This window comes from Chiloscyllium plagiosum, chromosome 10 (assembly GCF_004010195.1).
Source record: "Chiloscyllium plagiosum isolate BGI_BamShark_2017 chromosome 10, ASM401019v2, whole genome shotgun sequence".
NCBI classification, from domain to species: domain Eukaryota; kingdom Metazoa; phylum Chordata; class Chondrichthyes; order Orectolobiformes; family Hemiscylliidae; genus Chiloscyllium; species Chiloscyllium plagiosum.
The window spans coordinates 8558426-8578577 of NC_057719.1; the positions used below are offsets into that span (position 1 = coordinate 8558426).

At 44.8% G+C, this 20152-nt stretch overlaps 1 protein-coding gene across 44 annotated transcripts in view; it reads right to left on the reverse strand.

Moving 5' to 3' along the window:
- The window catches only part of nrxn3a (neurexin 3a), a 2002176-nt gene that overhangs the window by 43179 nt on the left and 1938845 nt on the right, over positions 1-20152 (reverse strand). The gene's annotated exons all lie outside the window — the stretch shown is intronic.

Genomic DNA, 20152 nt, shown 5'->3' on the forward strand with positions numbered 1-20152 from the left:
AGGGTATGTTTCTGTGCTGTACGTCTCTATGACTCTAATCATCTTTCACAGACCGCACCTGGAGTATTGTGCACAGTTTAGGTCACCTTATTTGAGGAATGATTTAGTGGCATTGGATGCAGTTCAGACAAGGTTGCTATAGCCCAGGCCAGACCCCCCTCAAAACATATTAAGAACGTAGCCCAGACCCTAACTTTTCATTTTTTGTAAAGACAGATGTACAGTGGATACTCCAGGAGTGATGCAGCTGGTCAAATCACTCTGCTTTAAACAAAACAGAATTTACTTAAGTATTACATCTGAAATGCAAACAAAAGTGAACCGAATTTAGAATAACAACTAATTTGATAACCCAACTGAGACTTAACGAAGCTGTTCCAATCCCTGCAACGTCCCATAAACACACCCCTTGGCAAAAGATAAATTCAAACACGGGTTCTTACAGACAGGAGAGGATTCAGGGAGAAAGTTCAGGCAAGACCCCTGTTGAAACATGGAACCTCTTTTCACTGCAGCTGCCTCTCTCGGTGCCCGACTAAAACTAAACTAACTCAGAAAAAAAAACTTGAACTGAGAGAACTGGCCACTCTACTGCCACTATTCCCATATCTGATACCACTGCCTTTATGACCCCTCTTGGAAAATACCAAGGACACCTTAACCTTCTTAAACGGGCAGCATTATCACAAGGTTCACTAGATTGATCCCAGAGATGAGGGATTTGTCGTATGAAGAGAGATTGAACAGTTTAGGCCTGAACCCCCTGGAATCTAGAAGAATGAGGGGAAATCAAATTGAGGTATTCAAGATGATGATAGATGTGGATAAAATAGACGTGGAGCGGATGCTTCCTCTTGTGGAGCATTCAAGGATGAGAGGTCATATTCTTAGGATAAGAGTTAGCAAATGAAAGCAGAGTTGAGGAGAGACTACTTCTCCTAAAGGGTTGTGAATCTGTGGAATTCGCTATCCCAAAGTGCGGTGGATGTTGGGATAATGAATAAATTTAAGGACGAGTTAGACAGATTTTTAATTGGTAATGGGTTGAAGGGTTATGGGGAGAAGGCAGGAAAATGAGGGTGAGAAGCATTTCAGTCATGATTGAATGGGTCGAATGACCTAATTCTGCTCCGATAACTTATGAACTTATGAACTTCACAATGCTCCAAAAGATTTAACAGCCAATGAAATGCTCCGATTGTCAAAATGTCGGAAATAGAACAGCCAACTGGCATGTAGCACACCCAGACAAATGACAACACAATAATGACTAGATCTGTTATATGTGCACTGTTAGCTGGAAAATAAATGATGGCTAGCTAGCAGGGCGAGTATATCTGCTCTTTGATATAGAATGTGGAATTGTTGGGTGGCTCGGTGGCTCAGTGGTTAGCATTTCTGCATCACAGCACCGGGGAGCAGGTCTGATTCCAGCCTCAGCTGACTGACTGTGTGGAGTTTGCGCATTCTTCCCGTGTCTGCGTGGGTTTCCTCTGGGTGTTTCGGTTTCCTCCCACAGACCAAAGATATGCAGGTTAGGTGAATTGGCCATGCTAAATTGGCCATCATGTTCAGGGATGTGTCAGTTAGCTGCATTAGTTTAGGGTAAATGTAGAGGAGTAGGGGAATGGGTCTGGGTGGGTTACTGTTCGGAGATCGGTATGGACTTGCTGGGCTGAAAGGCCTGTTTCTCCACTGTAGGGATTCTATGATTCTATGTTCACCTCCACCTCAGAGACGAGGCCTCAATTTAACAAAGGTAAACTGATTGCTCAGACTTTTGAGTATAGGACATGTTAAGGTTGTACAGGACTTTGGTGAGGCCTCTGAAAGTCATAGAGATGTACAGCATGGAAACAGACCCTTCTGTCCAACCCGTCCATGCCAACCAGACATCCCAACCCAATCTAGTCCCACCTGCCAGCACCTGGCCCATATCCCTCCAAACCCGTACCACCCTCTGTGTGAAAAGGTTGCCCCGTAGGTCTCTTTCATATCTTTTCCCTCTCACCCTAAACCTATGCCCTCTAGTTCTGGACTCCCCGACCCCAGGGAAAAGACTTTGCCTATTCACCCTTTCTATGCCCCTCACAATTTTGTAAACCTCTATAAGGTCACCCCTCAGCCTCCGACACTCCAAGGAAAACAGTATGGAAGGTTAGAGTTACAGCTTTGAGGCTGGGTAGGTTGGGACCTATTTCACTGGCATGTAGGAGGTTGAGGGGTGACCGAACAGAAGCTTATAAAATATTGAGGATTATAGATAGGGCTAATGGTAGTTGTTTTTCCCCTGGAATTGGGGAATTTCAAGACTAGGGGGTACATTTTTAAAGAGTGATTTAAAAAAGACACAAGTGGCAAAGTTTTTACACAGAGGATGGTTCGCATATGGAACTTCCTAAGGAATTGGCGGATGTGGGTATAATTACAATGTTTAAAAGACATTTGGATAGGTACATGAATAGAAATGGTTTGGAGGGATATGTGCCAGGAGCAGGCAGGTGGGACTTGTTTAGGTTGGGATTATGGTCGATATGGACTGGTTGGACCGAAGGGTCTGCATCCCTGCTGTATGACTCTATGACTCCATGACAGTCCTGTCACCTGAAATCTTTGGCCCCAGATTATCGACCATTTTTAAATTTGTTCACAAGATGAAAATCTCCGCCCCCCCCCCCCCCCCCCTCCATTGCCACTGGGTCAAAATTCTGGAACTCCCTTCCGAACTGCACCCTGAGTCTATTTAAACCTCAAGGACCACCATTGCTGGGAAATGAGGCTGGAGTAGCAGTAATGGAGAACACAGAAATGGCAGAGAAACTGAATAGGTACCATGCACCAGTCTTCATGGTGGAAGACAGAAGTAGCACACCAGACTTACAAGAGAGTCAAGGGGTAGAGGTGAGTGTAATGGCCATCACTAAGGAGAAGGTGCTGGGGAAGCTGAAAGATCTGAAGGTGGATAAGTCACCCAGACTGGATAGACTACATCCCAGGGTTCCGAAGGACATAGTTGAGGAGATTGTGGAAGCTTTGGTGGTGATCTTTCAGGAATCATCGGAGCCAGGAAGCGCCCCAGAGGACTGGAAAATTACTAATGTAACACCTCTGTTTAAGAAATGATTGAGGCGGAGAACAGGAAATTATAGGCTGGTTGGCCTGGTCTCAGTCGTTGGTGAGATTTTCAAGTCCGCTATTAAGGATGAGATTGTGGGGTACTCGGAAGTGTATGGTAAAATAGGACTAAGTCAGCATAGCTTCGACAAGTTGGGGGGGGTGGTCATCACACCTGACAAATCTGTTAGAATTCTTTAAGGAGGTAATGAGTTAGACAAAGGAGAGCCAGTAGGCATAAACCATTTGGATTTCCAGAAAGCCTTTGACAAAGTTCCACACAGTAGGCTGCCAAATAAAATAAGAGCCCGTGGCCTTAGGGCACGGTGCCAGCATGGATAAAGGATTCATTGACTGGCGGAAGGCAGAGGGTGGGGATAAAGGGGTCTTTTTCAGGATGGCAACTAGTGACTAGTGGACTTCTGCAGTGGTCAATGTTGCGACCACAACAATTCACGTTGTATATTGATGAAGGGACTGAGGTCATTGTTGCTAAGTTTGCAGATGGCACAAAGATAGGTGGAGGAAGAGGTAGTGTTGAGGAAGTGGGGAGGCTGCAGAAGGACTTGGACATGCCAAGAGAGTGGGCAAAGAAGTAGCATGTGGAACATGATGTGGAAAAGGGTGCGGTTATGCACTTTGGTAGGAAGAATCGAGGCATCGACTATTTTCTAGACGGGAAAGGCTTTGGAAATCTGAAGCACAAATGAACTTGGGAGTTCTCATTCAGGATTCTCTTTAGATTCAGTTGGCAGTTAGGAAGGCAAATGCAAAGTTAGTGTCCATTTCTAGTGGGCTCGAACACAAGAGCAGAGATGTGGTTTGGCTTTGCCTAAGGGTCACCACATCTCAGGTGAGGGGCTAGGCTTGGAAGGTGCAGCATTCATGGTAACCTCAGCCAATGTGGGAATTGGGAAAAAAAAGCCTAGTGCATGCTTATCTTCATTGGAAGGGGCATTGCATCTAAGGATAGACAAGTTATGTTGCAGCTTTATTGAACTTTAGTTAGGCCAAATTTGGAATATTGTGGACTATTCTGGTCTCTATACGACAGTAAGAATGTAGATGCTTTGGAGAGAGGGTACAGAAAAGGTTTACCAGGATGTTGTCTGGTATGGGGGATTTTAGCGATGAACAAAGGTTGGATAGACTGGGTTTGTTTTCACTGGAACACAGGAGGTTGAGGGCAATCTGATAGGAGTTTATAAGGTTGTGAGCGGCATGGATAGAGTGGAAAGTATTAGGCTTTTTTCCCAGAATAGATGGGTCAGTTACTAGGGGACACAGGTTCAAGGTGCTAGGGGGGGAAAAGAGATGTATGAGGCAGGTTTTCACACAAAGGATGGTGTGTGCCTGCAACGTGCTGCCAGAGAGGGTGGTGGAAGCAGACACAATAGCAGCGTTCAGGAAACACCTGGATGAATACATGAATAGGAAGGGAATAGAGGGATATGGATCCTATAAGTGAAGGCAGTTTTAGTTTGGAAGGGCAAAACATGTTGGCGCAGGCTTGGAGGGCCGAAGGACCTATTCCTGTGCTGTATTGTTCGTTGTTCTTTAATCTGTGCTGTTGGGCACGACTTTTATTGCAAACCAGCTGTCCAGCCAATGAGCTAACCAACCCTCCCCTCTCCTCCAATCTAAGAGCAGCCCCCTGGTCCGTTAGGACTGTGGAACCTTTACTTAGTTACACTTCAAAAGCAGCTGATTGGCTATGGACAGCTTTGGTGTCACAAAAGGCACTTCGTAAGTGTAAAGTTTAATTTTCTTCCAGATTGTGATGCTGATAATTCTCAGTTTAGCATAAAAACCATGCATGGCTGTTCTCCCAGGGTTCAAATCCAACCCAGGTCGAAGGGATGTCACATTTCCCATTGTAATGCCAGAAGAATGGAAGCCAATTTGGCCACATCAGGTTCCGACAAACGACAATGACCAGAATGTATTCCGTTTGGAGATGTTTCTCGAGGGAGCTGTATTGGTCAGGGGCCCCCTGCACCGATACGGTAAAACATGGAGTAGGAGCAGGATGTAGACCGCATGGGTTCCTTTGAATAGCTAGCTTGGGATCCTTCCTGGGTTTAACGTCACATTCAAAAGCTGTGAGCCCAACAGTGCACAACCTCAACTCTGGAAGAACGGCCACTCCAGGCTGTACACTCAATCGAGGTTTGAAATCACAAAGTGGGAAACAAAAAGTGCTGAAGATCACAGCGGGTCAGGCAGCATCCATGGAGAGAGAGCAAGCTGACGTTTTAAGTATAGATGACTCTGATGAAGAGTTAGCTTGCTCTCTCTCTCTCTCCACACAGATGCTGCCCGACTCGCTGTAATCGCTAGCATTTGTTGTTTTCAGTACAGATTCCAGCATCTGCAGTAATTTGCCCCCACATTCTCGAAGCTCCCCACTGGAGTCATGGCTGGTCAATGACTAGACTCATAATGTAAAATACAAGCATTAAGTTGTTAGGACAGATTGATCCCTCACTCATTCATCTGTTGCCTCAGTTGGGAACAGCATGAGGTAGACTCTTATGGAGAGGATCCACAATCCCTGGGCAGCATTTCAGTCAGCTGGCTGCCTCCAATGGGCCTCAGTGTTCCCAGGTTAAGGACAGACCAAACCAGGAAGGTTTCTGTTGCTGTCAGCTTGAGTTAAGGGCTGACAAACATAGAACCTAGAACAGTCCACAGGAACAGGCCCTTCGGCCCACCATGTCCATGCCAACCATGATAACATTCTAAATTAATCCTATTTGCCCGCACATGGTCCACAGTCCTCTCTTTCCTGCCTGTTCATGCTCGTTAAACATTGCTATAGTATTTGCTTCTATCCCCTTCCCTAGCAGTGTATTCCAAGCACCTACTACTCTCTCTGTAAAATACTGTCTCTCCCACAGTCCAAAGTTGTGTAGGTTCAGTGGATTGGGTGAATTGCCCAGTTGTGTCCCTGGATATGCAAGCCAGATAGATTAGCCATGGCAAACACGGGGTTATGGAGATAAGGTGGGGGTCTGGCTCTTCAGAGGGTTGGTGCAGATCTGATGGGCCACCTGACTCCTTTTTGCACTGTAGGGATTCTATGATTTAATGATTTCCTTAAACATTCTCCCTCCTACCTTAAACCTATGACCTGTAGTATTTTACATTTCCAATCGGGAAAAAGACTCTGACTATCCACCCTATCCATGCCTCTCATAATTTTATACACTTCTATCAGGTCACCCCTCAGCCTCTGAAATTCCAGCAAAAACATTCCAAGTTTGACCAACCTCTCCTCATAGCTAATATACTCCAATCCAGGCAACATCCTGGTAAACCAGAAAGGTTTCTGTAGATGTTGCCCTGAATTCATCAGTTTGCAGGTGTTGCATTGAAAAGTGACACCAACTAACCGATGATAAATTTTGGCTGCGCATTTTTAAGAAGTGTGCATGCTCAATAATAAAGCCAATTTCAATAATTAATGAAAAACTACTACTTTATTTAATGGTTTTCTTTCTCTTCACTAATAGAATTTCTCTCCTTTTCAATTTTTCAGGGTCTGTTCAGTTTTGATCACTCTTTATTTCAATTTAATTCCCAGAGTTAGCTGCTGCTATGCTTGCTCCTGGGTGTGAGCAAAATGCAGCCGTGAGTATTATATCCATGTACCAAATCCACACACCAGAAAAAAGAGCCTGGGATGAATTCAGAAGGTTTCATTGGTCTAGCAGCACGACCAGCTCTGTTTCTCAATTCTTACGACTCGGTAAGCTTCTTCCACTGTTTCTTCGCAAGGACTTCATAATGGACTTTCCACGTTTTCCAATTTGAGATTTTTGCCATCGTGAGCATTCCCATTTGATCATCTCTATTTAGTCACTTCCTCTCTCACTTCTCACTACACCTTGAGGATAATATCCACTCAGAGAACCATACAGCACAGAAACAGGCCATTTGGTCCAACCAGTCCACGTTGACCATAATCCCAAACTAAACTAGTCCCACCTTCCTGTGCTTGGCCCATATCCTATGTACTTATTAATGTACTTATCCAAATGTAACTGTACCCCCATCCATCACTTCCTCTGGAAGTTCATTCCACACATGAACCATTTCTGTGCAAAACGGCCCGTCATGTCTTTTAAATCTTTCTCCCCATCCTAAAAATATGTACCCCAGTCTTTAAATCCCCCACCTTATGGAAAAGACACCGGCCATCACTTTATCTATACCCCTCTTGATGAAGTAAAAACAATGACTGCAGATGCTGGAAACCAGATTCTGGATTAGTGGTGCTGGAAGAGCACAGCAATTCAGGCAGCATCCGAGGACAGGCAAAATTGATGTTTCGGGCAAAAGCCCTTCATCAGTTTTTATTCCTGATGAAGGGCTTTTGCCCGAAACGTCGATTTTGCCTGTCCTCGGATGCTGCCTGAATTGCTGTGCTCTTCCAGCACCACTAATCCAGAATCCCCCTCTTGATGAAAACTAGAAGGCATAGGTTTAAGATGAGAGGGGAAAGATTTAAAAAGGACCTAAAGGGTAACCTTTTTCACACAGAGGGTGGTGCCTGTATGAAACAAGCTGCCAGAGGCTGATACAATTACAACATTTAAAAGGATGGGAATATGCATAGGAAGAGTTTGGGGGGGATTTGGGCCGGGTGCTGGCAAATGGGATTAGGTAAGGATATCCTGTCGGCATGGAGGAGTTGGATGGAAGGGTCTGTTTCCATGCTGTACATCTCTGTGACTCTAAGTGCTTGAGGCTTTCCTGAGATTGTCAGAGAGACCACTCATCAGCAGTTGTTCCTTTTTGTCTTTTCAAGATAGCAAGGGACAAATGCAGAACACTCCAGTTTATCTGATAATCTCTGAAAAGGAAATGGTGTTTGTTATAGCTGTGCTGTGAGAGACTTGGTGGGCATGGCTCCCATATTAACAATGCGGTTGACCCTGAGCTGCTTTCTGAATGGCCTATAACATGCCAATCACAGCTCAAAGGGTAACTAAGGATAGGCAATGAACGCCTACATTCCCTTCAACAAATATAAAACAAATCTCTGAACAGCAACTAATTGCCCCCTTCTACAGCAGCCCTTCCCAAAGTGGGTACCAGAAACCCAAGTCAGGTTTTGAGCTAAAGATTTAGGGTCATGACCTCCAAGGAAAGGGCCCCTCTCCCACCCCAAGACCCAACCCCTAAGAAACCTTTGCCTCCCGTTGCCACATCTCACTCAGGGGAGTGATCAAACCTCGAGTCACGGCTCTGGTGGGAAAAAACAGTTAGGGAAACATTAATCTCAAATTAAACTGAATGTTCAATGACAAAGATAAAGGAAGAGTGGATTTATAAAGGAAAGAGAGAACTTGTGCAGTAAGATTGGGGAAATATAAAGTTTGTTTCTAGCTGTCACTGCATTATATTGGAGTCAGGGTTTTGTTGATAAAGTGAACAGTGTATTCACATGCAGCTTCAGCCTGGCTGCTGCTATCAAACGGCTTGGATTACAAATGTCACTCAATCCGAGAAGATTAGCTCCCTGTGCTTGTTCAAAGAGAACCTTTCAGTAACAGCCTGCATTATACCAGCTGTCCAATTGGAAATTAAATCTGTATCACCGCATCAACCTTGTGGGCAATTGTTTTCTTATAATCTCCTGACCCTGGATATACACACAGCATGAATTCCCTTGCCCTCCCCCGACATACAAACTTACTTTTATTGACTTTTTCCTATTGATTGTTTGGCAAGACTAGCATTTATTGCTCATCCTTTGGTACTAAGTGGCTTGCTTGGCCATTTCACAGGGCAGTTAAGAGTCAACCACAATGCTGTGGGTCTGGAGTCACATGTACTCCAGACCAGGTAAGGATGGCACATCCCCATGCCTAAAGGACACGAATGAACCACATGGACGTCTATGATAATTGACAATGGTCATCTGCGAACGTTTTAATTCAAACTTTCTACTGGATTCAAATTTCACCATATACCACAGTGGGATTTAAGCCCAGAACATTAACCTCAGGTTAACCGGACTACTAGCGCAGTGATGTTATCGCTATGTCATCACTTCCCCAGGTCACCATGGTCATAGAATCATGCAGTCAAAGAGATGGACATCATGGAAACAGACCCTTTGGTCCATCTCATCCATGCTGACCAAATATCCGAAAATTAATCTAGTCCCATTTGCCAGCATTTGGCCCATATCCCTCTAAACCCTTCCTATTCATATACCCATCCAGATGTCTTTTAAATGTTGTAACTGTACCAGCCTCCACCACTTCCTCTGGCAGCTCATTCTATACACACACCACCCTCTGTGTGAAAACTTGTCCCTTAAGTCCCTTTTACATCTTTCCCCTCTCACGTTAGACCTATGTCCTCTAGTTTTGGACTCCCTTACCCCAGGGAAAAGCGCTAAAAGTTATTGTTTAATTTCAGCTTCATTAATTGAATTTAACTTTTACCAGCTGGCATTGCATGTAGTAAAATCATGACTGATCGGATTGTGACCTTTACCCTTATCTCCTGTCTGTCCCACAAAACCAGCACGGTGGGCGGCATGGTGGCACAGTGGTTAGCACTGCTGCCTCACAGTACCAGAGACCTGGGTTCAATTCCTGCCTCAAGCGACTGACTGTGTGGAGTTTGCACATTCTCCCCGTGTCTGCGTGGGTTTCCTGCGGGTGCTCCGGCTTCCTCCCAGAGTCCAAAGATGTGCAGGGTAGGTGAATTGGCCATGCTAAATTGCCCGTAGTGTTAGGTGTAGGGGAATGGGTCTGGGTGGGTTGCGCTTCGGCAGGTCGTTGTGGACTTATTGGGCCGAAGGGCCTGTATCCACACTGTAAGTAATCCAATCTAAACCCTGGACTTTATTGTCTATTGAGAATCTGTCTAACTCATCCTTGAATATGTTCAATAACCCTGAAGACGTTTAATTCAGCCTCTACTGCTCTTTAGGGAAGTAAATTCCAAATGAAGAAGAAATTTCTCATCATCTCTGTCCTAACCTGGAAACGCCTTATATTGAAACCATGTTCACTAATTCCAGATTCGGCCATGAGGATTGCCTAGATTTTCACAATGATGGTGCCCTTCTCTGTGACTGGACAAATAATGGATGAGAGGGTGACTGATATTGGAGTCTGGTTGCATGACTAATTTCATAACCTTCCATTATCATAGCAGAGCTCCTGCCATTTCATAGATTAATGAACAGCTTCAACTGGTTATGGATTCCTTGAAATGGGATCAGAAGTTCCAATGCTTGCTGTTAGAAGGGATCATGCAGTTGAAGGGAGCCAAAAGCCAGTAAAACTTTTTCTCATGAATGAAATTGTACTTTCAATCTGAACTCTGCAAAGGATAGTTAGATATTTCAAAAATTATTCATTCTCAGCATGAATCCTCAGATCTGCCTCTGGGTGGGTTGCCATGATAGGTGCAGTTACAAAGTGTGGTTAGGGTCAGGTGGGCTTGGGTCGAACTGCAGATCCTTCCTTTGGGGAAGCACGGTGGCTCAGTGGTTAGCACTACTGCCTTACAGCACCAGGGTCCAAGTTCGATCCCAGCCTCGGGTGACTGTCTGTGTGGAGTTGCACATTCTCCCCGTGTCTGCGTGGGTTTCCTCTGGGTGCTCTGGTTTCCCCCCATAGTCCAAAGATGTGCAGGTCAGGTGAATTGGCCACGCTAAATTGCTCATAGTGTTAGGTGCATTAGTCAGAAGGAAAATGGGTCTGGGTGGGTTACTCTTTGGAGTGTCGGTGTGGACAGGTTGGGCTGAAGGGCCTGTTTCCACCCTGTAGGGAATCTAATCTAAGGAAACTGAAGCTGTACACAGTACTCTAGGCCCACACGAGCACACCACCTGAATGTTCAGCCATCCCCTTCAGCAGATACTTCTATTACCTCTTGCTTCATATCTTTACCTAGCTTCTCCTTAAATGCATCACTGATACTTTCTTCAACTATCTGCTTCTGGTAGCAGTTCAACTGCCTAACCACATTTTGGATGAAGAGGTTTATCCCAAATTCCTCACTGGGTTTATACGGGATTGTCTAGTTTTCATTTCTGCTCATGAATGGAAATATGTTTCCTTCATCTCAAAGACCTTTGTCATGTCCAATACAAGTCAGGAGTGTGACTCCTTACTGACCTAGCTGAGTGAAGCTCCAAACACCATTGATCAGAAACTGAATTGGACCAACCATAAACATACCACCACTAAAAGGTCAAAGGCTGGGAATTCTGTGACTCACCTCCTGTCTCTACCACAGCCTTTTCTATAAATGAAATGAATGCCAATGTTGTTGATGACCTGTAGGTAAGTTGACAGCATCCCACGTGACAATCCTGAATGTACTGCCCATAAAAGCTGCAAGCAGTTGGTTAGCTGAGTTGGCTAGACGACTGCTTTGCAAAGTGATGCCAACGGCATGGGTTCAATTCCCACCCTGGCTGAAGTTACTACTGAGGGACTCTTCTTCCCAACTGTTCTCTGGGGAAAGAAACTGCTGAGTGGTATTATCGCTGGAGTGTTAATCCAGCGAGCCAGGTACTACTCGGGGGAACCTGGGTTCAAATCCTGCCATAGCAGATGATTGAATTCAATACAAATGGGGAATTAAGAGTCTAATGATGATCATGAAGGGATTGTCAGAAAAACCCATCTGGTTCTCTAATGTCCTTTAGGGAAGGAAACTGCCATGCTTAACTGGTCTGGTCTACATGTGACTCCAGACCCACAGCAATTTGGTTGATTCTTAACTGTTCTATGAGATGGGCAATGAATGCTAGTCAGTGATGTCTGTGTCCCATGATTGAATTAAACAGACCTCTCCCTTTGCTTGAGGTGTGGTGACCCTCAGGTTAAACCATCCCCAGTTGTCTCTCTCTAATGACAGAAGAGCCCAATGATCTGGTAAAATGATAGCAACTTTACCTTTACTTTGCAGTACAAGTGGAGAGGAATATCTGGGTTGTTGCAAGAAAATCCTCAAGTTGATGATTGAGTTGTGGACCAAGTGAAGGGGTAATGATATCCTGTACTCCAGTCACCTGTACATTACACTGCGACACACTGTTAACAGCGTGAGATATTTGTACAGCTTTTCCTTTCTACATGGAAGCATCTCTCTGAGATCCATTTACAGATTTTCAAAGCCCTGTGCATAGCTGATGAATATTAATTTGCCCTGCCATGACTGTGAGAGACAGTATTTTGTGAAAGCACAGCAGCCTGGACTGCAAAGGCTTTCCCTGTTCAATCTGTGCTGGGTTCAGTGCATGAATGAATTGCACAGCGTCTTACTGAGTCTGCTGATTAGGACAGTGTCTGCTCAAACATTGGATCAGAGATAAGAGAGGATGTGTGCAAGCTCGCACCCAGGAGAGAGGGAAAGAAAGAGAGAGAGAGAGAGAGAGAGTGAGAAACAAAACAGCAAGTGAGGAGGACTGTGTGAGGGAGTGAACACGAAATGAATGTATCTGCATGATGAGGAAAATACAGGATAAGAAAATGTCAGCAAGAATGGGAGATAGCAAGTATATAGAGTCATCCAGCACAGAAACAGACCCTTCAGTCCAACTCATCCATGCCAACCAAAAATATCCTAAACTAATCTAGTCCTATTTGCCAGCACTTGGCCCATATCTCTCTCAACCCTTTCTATTCACATTACCATCCAGATGCCTTTTAAATGTTGTAATTGTACCAGCCTCCACGACTTCTGGCAGCTCATTCCATACACACAGCACCCTCTGTGAGGGAAAGTTATGCCTCAAGTTATCCCTTACATACGATTGCAGACCCAAATCAACATGGCTGCCTCTTATCCCCCCCACTATGAACAACTGGGGATGTGCAGTAAGTGCTCGCCTAACCACACATCCCATGAATAAAACAAAATGCTGATTGATCTTGTTGACCATTTGTGAGACCATATATAAAGTGCTTTCTTCATATTACACCCAATAAGTAACCACCTTTGCTGCCATAGATCGTCTGCAATATTTATGTTGACAGTGGACATCAATTGTTATCTTCAGATTTTCAATCAATCATTACTTTCATGAATGTCAACAGGATCCTGGGACTTTGTGAATATTGTCAGAAGTCACACGACACTGGGTTATAGTCCAACAGGCTTATTTGAAATCACAAGCTTTCAGAACACTGCTCCTTCATCAGGTGGACCGCTTTTGTCACCTGACGAAGGGGCAGTGTTCCAAAAGCTTGTGATTTTGAATAAATCTGCTGGACTATAACCGGGTGTGGTGTGACTTGTGACCTTATCCACCCCAGTCCAACACCAGCACCTCCACATTGTGAATTTTGACAAGTTATCAGCATTGCAATAGACAATACATGCTTAAAGTGCCTGGCTTTTCAATAGCCACACTGAGAAAATCTAGATTTATACAAAACGCTGGTCTCGCCAGTAATGGGCAGACCCTCTGGAGATATGGGCAGGGTTGGGAGTTGCTGGTTGAGAGGGGCAACAGGATGAGATCTCAGATCAGAGGCTCCCCACAAGTTCCATTCCCATCGGTGTTATGGGAGGAGGGCAGCTCTCAATTTGGTAACCTCCACTTCTGATTGAATTCAAGACCACTCTTGGACTAGTGGTGTCGCTCAGTGCTGACATTCTGCAGCGAGAAAAACAGAACTGATGGTTCAAGTCCAGTGACCTTTCATCAGAACCCAGTAACGCCGCAGAATCTGCTGTCATTCTCCCTTCCCCTGTGTAGTGTGCTGTTCTGTGAAGTTCTATAAAGACCTCTATCCTGCGATTCATGGACTGGCTCTTTGCCTGACCATCAAACCACCCTCGTTACTCCTTCCCCTTCCATGACAGATAATCATCCAGATTTTGCATTCACATGCCAGTTAGATTTTATAACAATTTCTTAAAAAAAAAGCAGTGTGGAGTTTGTTGTGCTTTCCAGTGCTGTCACTGACTGGCCCTTGCTGTGTTGACTATATTTTGATTTATTTTACAGTTGTAATCTCAACAATTGGGGCCTCAAATTTAATATTAAACCGCAGCAAGGCAATGTTATTATCTATATTTATATATATCCTAATCTTTCAACAGCAAGCCATTTGAAGGATTATTGTGTAACGGATGTCGTATTCACTTAGCACTAACTGAGCAAACAATATCAAGTCAGGAGGGAACGATGTGATCTGACCTCAATGATCAGATTTAAGATGGGAATTCTAATCTGTTCAATGTCTAATCACTCCTGTTCTCAGAATCCTCCTATGAATCATCACTGTTAGATAGTGTTTCAGAAGGTTCTGTTAATGTCACTTTAATTTGACTTTGCGGTCAATATGGTGACCAGAATTGATTTCGTGTACATTATGAAACAGCAGACCTGATTCTACATCATACTTGCCTCCCTCCACCTTCCTTTCCCGTTGGTGTTACTGGGGAATTTGTTAATATCCACCTATTGTTTTAATCTTAGAGCAGTGGCATAGCTCAGTGCTAAAGTTCTTTTAGCTTAAGGCAGTGTCTGTAGTCAGTCAAGCAGAGTTGGCATTTCAAGGCGAGTGACTCTTCATCGGAACTCAGTAGTTCTGCTTCTCTCTCCACAGATGCTGCCTGCCTTGCTGAGTTTCTCCAGCACTTCCTGCTTTTGTTTCAGATCTCTGGAATCCACAGTACTTTGGTTTATTCTTGAGGTTGGACTTCAGGCTGGACAATTGTGGCTTCAGGTTTTACTGACTTCGATGATTCACCGAGGGAGTGCAACAGTGTCAGTGCTGGCGTTTGGACCACACGTTAAAGCACAGCCCAATTTACCCTGCGATGCAGACCCAAGTGGATCTATGTGAATGACTTGGATTAAGGAACTGCCTGGATTGTACCCAAATTTACTGACAAAGATAGATTGGAGAACAGATTGTGTGGGGGACACAAAACATTCTGCAAAGAGATATAGACAGGTGAAGTGACTGGACAGATGAGAGGTTGGATGTCAGAACAAGGATGATACCTGGTTTTGGCAAGAACTTGCCTGAGAAATGCTTTCACATTTCGTGGCCATTTAAAGTTCTGAACAAGAGGCACACTGGATTTCAAATGCTAACTCGGTTTCACTCTCCGTAGATACTGCCAGACCTGCTGAGTTTCATAGAATCCCTACAGCATGGAAACAGGCCATTCAGCCCATACTGACCCTCCAAACAATATCCCACCCAGACCCACCTATCCATGTAAACCTGCATTTCCCCATGGCTAACCCATTGAGTCTGCATATCCTTGGACACTATGAACAATTAAGCATGGCCAATCAACCCAATCTGCTCACCTTTGGACTGTGGGAGGAAACTGGAGCATTCGGAGGAAACCCACGCAGGCATGGGGAGAACATGCAAACTCCACATAGACAATCGCCCGAGACTGGGATCAAACCCAGGTCCCTGGTGCTGTGAGGCAGCAGTGCTAACCATTGTGCCACAGGAATTGCTGGAATCTTTCCACTAATTTTGCATTTATTCCTACTATCTGCTTTCTATCAATCCTCAAACCATGCTACAATTTACCCAGGCACTTTATGCACTGCATACATATGCATCATGTTATTCATTTGTCAGACTCTTAACCATCTGTACAGTAACTTTCCTTCCCCCTTCCCAATACTTACCAAGCTTATAAACAAGATTGCTAAAAGCAAGTAAAACAGAAAACACCACTCTATCTGGTGCTAATGTATGACTTTTAAAAAAAAATTAGATTACCTATAACATGGAAACAGCTCCTTCGGCCCAACAAGTCCACACTGACCCTCCAACCAGTAACCCTTCCAGAATCATTTTCCTTATCTTCCCCTGACCCGCACATCTTTTGGATTGTGGGAGGAAACCAGAGCACCCAGAGGAAACCCACACAGACACAGGGAGAATGTGCAAACTCCACACAGAACAGTCACCCAAGGCTGGAATCAAACCAAGTCCCTGGTGCAAGGAGGCAGCAGTGCTAACCATTGAGCCACTGAGCCACCGTGCCACCCCTTATACACAGGGTTTACTCACAGTATCCTGGATATTTGTCTCTAACAGCCAGAGACCCCCAGTGTTGATCCAAAATGAATATCTTGAATGGATGACATGTGTCCCTCACTTTACTATCATCAGTCGACATTTCCGAACTGTTGCTATGCAACAAAACACTGGCATTCATCGTTGAAGTATGCTTTTTTTAGAAGCTTCCTGGCACGTGGTAATGTAATCGTGTCCAGGAATCTTTTTTTTTACTAATCTCTGCATTTAGAGCACCCTGCGTGCTGCAGAACTGCTGAGTGATGTCCAGTCTGCCTTGCTTTCACTCGAGTGCAGTCAATCATGCCCTTTGGCAGTCAAAGCTGGCCTTGCACAGACACAAAGAACAAAGAACAGAACAGCACAGGAACAAGCCCTTCAGCCCATGATGTTAAGCTGAACAGGCTGCCAAATGAAACTAATCCCTTCTCCCTGCCCTTGCTCCATATCTCTCCATTCCTTGCATATTTATGTGCTCATTGAAAAGTCCCTGAAACAAATTAATCATATCTACCTCCATCACCACCCCGGTCACGTATTCCAGACACTGTGTAAAAACCTGCCCCTCCAATCTCCTTTGAACTTAACCCCTCTCTCCTCAAATGTATGCCCCCTTGTTTTAGATATTTCAACTCTGGGTAAAAGATTTTGACTGTCAACCCTACCTGTGCATCTCAAAATGTTATTGACTTCTATCAAGTATTCCTGTCAGCCTCCGCTGCTTAAAAGAAAACGACTCGAGTTTTTCTAGCCTGTCCTTATAGCTCATGCGTTCTAATCCAGGCAGCATCCTGGTAAACCTTTTCTGCACCCTCTCCAAAGCCTCCACATCCTTTCTGTAATGTGGCGACCAGAGTTGACAGCAATTCAAAAACGAAGCTGCTTTGATCACCAGCCCATCCACCAATTTAAGCATTCACTAATTCCTCCTCCACCACTCACTGGTGCTCTGCAACAACTCATCCTGCTTCACCCTTCCAAAAGCACACTCACTACCATCTGGAAGGACAAGGGCTGCTGATACTTAGGAATACCACCACGTGGAAGTCCCTCTCCAAACCACTCTGATTTGGAAATACATCATCATTCTTTCACTGTCTAAAGAGTCATAGATATGTACAGCATGGAAACAGACCCTTCGGTTCAACTTGTCCATGTCGACCAGATATCCGAAATCAATCTAGTCCCATTTGCCAGAACTTGGCCCATATCCCTCTAAAGCCTTTCTATTCATATGCCCATCCAGATGCCTTTTTATGTTGTAATTGTACCAGCCTCCACCACTTCCTCTGGCAGCTCATTCAATACACAGACCACACTCTGTGTGATAAAGTTGCCCCTTAGGTCTTTTTATATCTTTCCCCTCTCACCCTAAACCTATGCCCTCTAGTTCTGGACTTCCCCCACCCCAGGGAAAAATCCTTGTCTATTTACGTTATCCATGCCCCTCACGATTTTATAAACCTCTATAAGGTCACTCCACAGCCTCCGATACTCCAGGGAAAACAGCCCCAGCCTAGTCAGCCTCTTCCTGTAGCTCAAACCCTCCAACCCTGGCAAGATCCTTGTAAAGCTGTTCTGAACCCTTTCATGTTAAACAACATCCTTCTGATTGGTAGGAGTCCAGAACAGCACACAATGATCCAAAAGTGGCCTAACCAATGTCCTGTAGTGCAACATGACCTCCCAACTCAATGTCGCTGGGTCAAAATCCTGGAATTCCTTCAGGAACCACTCTGTGCACTGCCTACGCCATATGGATTGCACCTTCTTAGGAATGGTGATCAATGTTGATGCAGCTGCTCGTGCCCCCATCCTGTTTGTGATAAAATAAAAGCTTGTGTGCAGTACAGTAATTGCTTGGTCATATTAGTGAGAGCAGAATTTGTGCTGTAAAGGGATGGATAAAGCAATGGCCACAGTTTACTGTCTAATCTTCCAGTTATCTGCGCCCAATCAACACGCAACACAATCCATCACAATGTGAGCTCCAATTGATTCTGAATGCAGTGTCATCGTAACTTATAGCTGCAGACTCCTGTCTTGACAGCAATACAATAGCATTCTTATTCATTTCATTACACTCGTTACCCCGAGTACACCCAATTTATGAGGAGCACAGCTGCCAAATGGAAATTGGTTATTTCATCAGGCACACTGTTTTACAGAGGGAGCACACACTGCCCGAAACCTCTGGTATGATTTAGGCTGCGGCAGGAGCTCAGTGGGTTCACCCAATGTTGAGATGGCGTACAGGGTGTCCCCCGAATTAAGACCTGACCTGATACAAGCCGGCCGCCTGGGGGAATGGGGGAAAACAAAAACCCACTTCAAGAGCAATGTTCACAACATCAGCTATGCACATGCACGAGCCACTGCTGCCAAGTAGAAAACCAGGTCACTGACGTACAGGCACAGCAAGACTCCACTGACAAAAATGAGATCATGAGCAGTTATAGAGTCATACAGCACGGAAACAGACCCTTCAGTCCAACTCGTCCATGACAACCAGATATCCCAACCCAATCTAGTTCACCATCTTTGTCAATGTGGAGTAGGACAACAGAATTCTTACAATGTGAAAGCAGGCCATTCAGCCCACACCAACCCTCCAAAGTACACCCACCCTGATGCACCTCATTCCTGTACATCCCTGGGCAATTTAGCATCGCCAATCCACCTAACCTGGACATGTTTGGACTGCGGGAGGAAACCAGAGCACCCGGAGGAAACCCAAGTAGATACGGAGAGAAAATGCAAATTCTATACAAAATCACCAGAGGCTGAAATCGAACCCTGGTCCCTGGATCAGTGAGGCAGCAGTGAGCCACCATGTGGTCACAAGGATTGAGGGATAAATTTTTACCAGAACTGATCAGGAAGAAATGAGATGATATCATAATTTTCTCATTGCTTTTTTGGTGCACTCAAGGTCAGCTGTGTTTTCCTAAATCGGGACATTCCCAATGACAGGGGAGTCTAGAACCAGGTGTCACAATCTAAAGATACAGGGTAGGCTATTTAGGACAGAGATGAGGAGGAATTTCTTCACTCACAGAGTGGTGAGCCTTAGTTCTTCAGGCTAAAGAGTTCAAAGCCATGATTATACTGAATGATGGAGTAGGCTTGAAGGGCCAAATGGCCTCTTGCTAGTCCTATTTTCTATGCTGGCATGTTTACAACATTGACTACACTTTAAAAGTACAGTCTAATGATCAAGCAGAAGGTGGGGTCAGGGGTCACAGGAAGATAATGCCATGGTGACAGAAGACCCAATCTGCATGTGCCCTCCAGTTGGATAGGGACCTAAACTATTGCCTGCTTTCACTCACCAGATTAGGCTTAATGGGGTAGAAATTCACTGAAAGGCAGTCACGCCAAATGACCAAAAACATATTAACAAATTGTAGTGTGATTGAGGCGGGGGGAGGTTAAAAAAGACTGTTTCATTACCAGCATGATTGTATGACCACACAGGAGCAACACATATCCCAACGTTCAGTTGGTTTCTCTTGTGACGTTTGCCTGGGTTATTTGAGGGATACAATGCTGGTTAATCTCTTTCACGTCAAACATCATCTCTTGGTCTTGGTGGGTTAGTTTTACAGCCAATCCCTTCTTGCTGCCAACTCTCCTCTGGCTGTAGACTGGTTAAAGTGATGGGCAAATGAAAGAAGGGTGGAGGGAAAAAGATCATTTCCACACAGTGGGTAGTTATGGTATGGAAATACCCTAAATACCTGCGAATATGGGGGAGGGAAATTCAACCAAGGCATTCAAGGGGACATTCTCCTTCTCAACCTCTCACCTCACCTGAGGCACGCCAGATTAAACTCACTCCTGGTCAGCTCTAATGCAAGACCAGCCTTATGGCTCATTAGGACGAGGAGGACTTCACTTTGAGGATGATTATTTGGAGGTGTGCAAGGATATAGGCAAAAGGCAGGAGATAGGCATCGGATGATCACGCTTCTTGCAGGCACGATGGACCA